The following is a 4789-nucleotide window of genomic DNA, read 5'->3' on the forward strand; positions in this document are numbered from 1 at the left end:
GTCTTTTAACAGGTTTTCCTTTACCTTTCGAAGATTACTCACTTCATCTTGAACTTTGTCATTAAGCAGGGTCTCCTTGAGTTTCTTCTGCTGTTCTTCCGTGTTTGGTTTAAGATAGTCTGCATTTCTTCACAATGTTGAGTTTTTACACACTCCTTTTTCAAGACAGGAATGCTTCCAGCTTCCTTTTGGAATCTCACTGGCCAATCAAGGTTGACTTCCCCTAGCTAATTTCATCCTGGAAGGCTTGTTCCTCTGCCTCTCAATACCAACACTGACAGCTGTGCCAATTGGTTTCTATAATGAACAGTTGTTCTGCTGATACATTTTACTTGGATTTCTTCACCCATGTACATTTTCAATTTGACAGATGTTTGCTCCAAATTTAATTGATGTTCACCATTATTTAAATATCTGAAAGTGTGTTCTCCATTTACAATAATGGAAGCTCCCATGTCTATTTCCATTTTTAATGGTTTACCATTCACTTGTACTGTAATAAGTATTAGCTCTGTCTTCCCAACTGTCATGTTAAATAATGATTAAATGTCATAATTTGTTGTTTCAGGCTCTTCTACACTATAGACTTCATTGGACTTCGATTATTGATTGTAAGCCTGCTTAAATCTCGCTTTGCACTGTTTCATTGTGTCCACTTCTTTGACAAAAATAACATTCTACTTTTTAGATTGTCAATCGCTTGAAGACCAATTGTTTCCACATCGATTAAAGTTGTTCTTCAACAAAGTTGCTAAACTATTTCTTCTCATTTTTCGGTTAGCCACGTTTTTGTGCCATTTTCGGCTTACTGTTCCCGCCCGATTTGGAGTATGGCGCCATTTTGCACCCCTTGAATTGCTTGTGAATCCTTACAGTGCTTTCCATGGCCATCACTATTTCTAATGCCTTTTTAAAATCAAGGTTCACTTCATTCAGCAATCTTCACTGAATAGTGTCTTCTTTCACACCACATCCAAACGATCTCTGAGCATGTCATTCGGAGTCTCACCAAAGTCACAATATTCTGTCAGTTGTTTTCAGTTCACCACGTAGCTAGCAATTGTCTCATCCTGGGCTCTATTTCATGGGCACCTAAACCTCTGGATTGTGACTGTGGGCTTGGGTTGAAAATGTCACTTACCAAGGTCCACTAATTGACCAAAGGTCTTTGAATCTGGGGCACTGGGGGCTGTCAAGCTTCGAATTAAACTGTAGGTTTTGCTCCCACAAGTACTCAAGTGGATCGCTTGCTTCTTCTCTTACCCTGTGATTTTGTTTGCTTGAATGAAGAATGCAGCAAGACATTCTATATTCTGAGATCAATTGTCTGTGGCTGGCTCAAAGGGATAGATTCTGCCAAACTGTGGCATTTTGGTTGAGTATATCTTCTGTTACTTTAAACAAACTTTGATACTCACAAATGCTGACTGAGGTACAGTACCAATTCCGATTTAACCGTATTTATCTTGATTTATCATGATTTATCCTGATTTATCCTCATCGCCAGTTTGTTATAGTGTAACCCCATTACTTAGTTGTCATAGAGTCGATCTTCAGACAGATTTTTTTAGCAGAAACATTCGGTCTATTTACAAGACAACCAACAGCAACTACATATGTTCATTCCTTTCCATAAACAGCCTCTGGAGGTAACTCACGCTACTAACACATTGGTTTACACAGATCATGTGAACTTACATCACAGGACTATTTTTAAAGCTACAGTCCAACATTTAACAAAATTATAATTACTACACAGTGTCTCTCTCTCTACAGATACAGCACTGTCAGTTTTAGACCTGGTCTCTCTCTCTCTCTCTGCAGATACAGCATTGTCAATTTTAGACATGCTGACTCTCTATCTATTTATCTCACCTCTACAGATACAGATTTGTCAGTTTTAGACCTGGTCTCTCTATCTCTATAGATACAGATTTGTCAGTTTTAGACCTGGTCTCTCTCTCTCTCTCTCCCTCTCTCTATAGATACAGATGTGCCAGTTTTACACCTGCTCTCTCTCTATAGATACAGATGTGTCAGTTTTAGATCTTCTCTCTCTCTATCTGTCTATCTCATCTCTACAGATACAGATATGTCAGTTTTAGACCTGGTCTCTCTCTCTTTCTCTGTATACAACACTGGTCTCTTTTGAGGCATATAGCACTGACAGATGTAGCTGCTTTCTTTTTGTCTTCCTGTTCTTGACCCAAAAACCTTCAACTGAGACACTGGTCAAAATGCAATCTTTATAACAAAGGTTCAGTTTGTTGTATCAGAGTGTGGATTATGTAGTTACTGTAAGAATATCACGGACTGTACTCACATCATTTACTGGTGGTGATTTAATTTATTACTGATCTGATTCACACATAACGGAGTATCTTATCTTGGTGTTAAAAACTGAGTGTGTCTATTTTCTGAGCTGCATAGGTCTTATATTCATTTTGTGCCTTTATTGATTTGATGCTATCCCTAAGAGCGGCACAGCTAATGAAGAACTTTTCAACTATCTTCAAGTTGGAATGTAGGGAAACAGTTAGCCAACATGCACACAAGAAGTTTCTACAAACAGTAACCTGACGAGATAATGTGATTTAAGTTAAAAGCAAAATACTGAGGATGCTGGAAATCTGAACAAAAACAAAAATACCTGGAAAAACTCAGCAGGTCTGACAGCATCTGTGGAGATGAACACAGTTAATGTTTCGAGTCTGTATGACTTCATCAGAACTGAGGGGAAATAGAAATGAGGTGAAATATAAGCTGGTTGAGGGGGATGGGACAGGTAGAGCTGGATAGAGGGCCAGTGATAGGTGGAGGCAAAGAAGAGATTGCCAAAGATGTCATTGACAAAAGGACAAAGGGGTGTTGGTGGTGATGATATTATCTAAGGAATGTGCTAATGGGGACATTAAGGGTAGCAAGCAGGACAAGCTAGTGGTAGATGGCCCTAATGGGCATTTTACAGCCTTCCGGACTTAATATTGAGTTCAACAATTTCAGATCGTGAACTCTCCTCTCCATCCCCACCTCCTTTCCGATCCCCCTTTTTCCAATAATTTATCATTTAAAAAAATTATATATTTTTTTCTCACCTATTTTAAAATTTATTTTGATCTATTGTTTTATCTCCAACTTTTAGTCCATTTTGATCCCTTCCCTCCATCCCACCCCCACTAGGGCCATCTGCCACTAGCTTGTCCTGCTTGCTACCCTTAATGTCCCCATTAGCATATTTCTTAGATAATATCACCACCACCAACACCCCTTTGTCCTTTTGTCTATGACATCTTTGGCAACCTCTTCTTTGTCTCCACCTATCACTGGCCCTCTATCCAGATCCACCTGTCCCACCCCACCTCTACCAGCTTATATTTCACCTCATTTCTATATTCCCTCAGTTCTGATGAAGAGTCATAAGGACTCCCACCGTTAACTGTGTTCCTCTCTGCAGATGCTGTCAGAATCTGATTTAAGTGTTGCTTGAAGAATGTATTGTTTCCATGAACTTCAGTGCTCCTTTTTGAATAATGCCATGGGATAATTCATATAACTTGAGACAAGGACATGGTTTAACAACCCAACTGAAAGTCAGCACCGCTGACATTATAGCACCCCCTCAAAGATAACCCTTCCACAAAGCACACACTTTCAGCACTGCCTCTCCAACATTGAAGCACTCCATCAGTATTAACATTCTGACAGCACAGCACATTCTCAAGAACTGTCCCTCTGACAGTGCAACACTCCCTCTTTTAAGACCATTGCTGAAGCTGAGGCTGTGTGTGGCCAGGATTTTCCAGCCTCACGATGGTGGCCTTCCACAGGGTGGATGCAACGATTAAGCCAAAGGTGCATTGATTTTAGTGGGACTGCAAGATCCCATCAGTGGGCAGAGCCAGAAAATTCTGGCTTCTGTGTGTGTGTGTGTGTGTGTGTGTGTGTGTGTGTGTTGGGGGGGTGGGGGGGTGGAATCCTGCTGTGACATTGGGGTTGTTGCCTGCCAACAAGCAAGCCAGCAAGTGACCCGCGCTGCCTCTTTCAAAGAAAGCCCACCAAACCACAAGCCAATCAGGCAGTGGTGAGGCCAGCAGTGGGCCTTCCCCTGGAATCAAGACCCCAAGGATGGAAGCCCTGACTACTGAGAGCTGCCAGCAAATCAGAGCTGGCATCTCTTGTGCTCAGCAGCGCCACCGGGGAGCCCATGGATGCTGCTGGAAGGACAGGCACTGGCGTCCCAGGGTCACAGAATGACCCGGCCCACAGGTAAGGAATGTGATGTTGAGGGGTGTGGGGGATTTGCTGGAGGGTGGGGGGGGGAGAGGGGTTCACAGGGACAGGGGTATAGGGGACCTGATAACAAGGGTAGGGGATGACTCACAGCAGGCATCCCTGCCTGATGTTGAGTCCCTCGATCGGGCACTAATTGCTTTTGATCGAGGGACAGCCCCACACCACACCCCCAGCAGGTGGCAAGCTGGCCACACAGTTTCAGCTGCTGTACATGCTGCAGAGTTAATACCAGTGGAGGGGGGATGAGACTTTTAAATGGTAATTAGTTGGCCACAGATGTAGAGATAATTTACACAACAGATGGGAAACTGTTCAACCTACACCAATCCAAAACCTGCAATCCAAAACCAAAACTCCTTCATAGAGCAGATGACACGTGCGCACATGTGTGTGTGTATGTGTGTGTGTGTGTGTGTGTGTATGTGTATGTGTGTGTACTCACTCAGAAACTGAGCTCCAGGTCATTGTCACCTCCTCCTCCCAAGCATATGAGAAA

This window comes from Carcharodon carcharias, chromosome 19 (assembly GCF_017639515.1).
Source record: "Carcharodon carcharias isolate sCarCar2 chromosome 19, sCarCar2.pri, whole genome shotgun sequence".
Classification (NCBI taxonomy): domain Eukaryota; kingdom Metazoa; phylum Chordata; class Chondrichthyes; order Lamniformes; family Lamnidae; genus Carcharodon; species Carcharodon carcharias.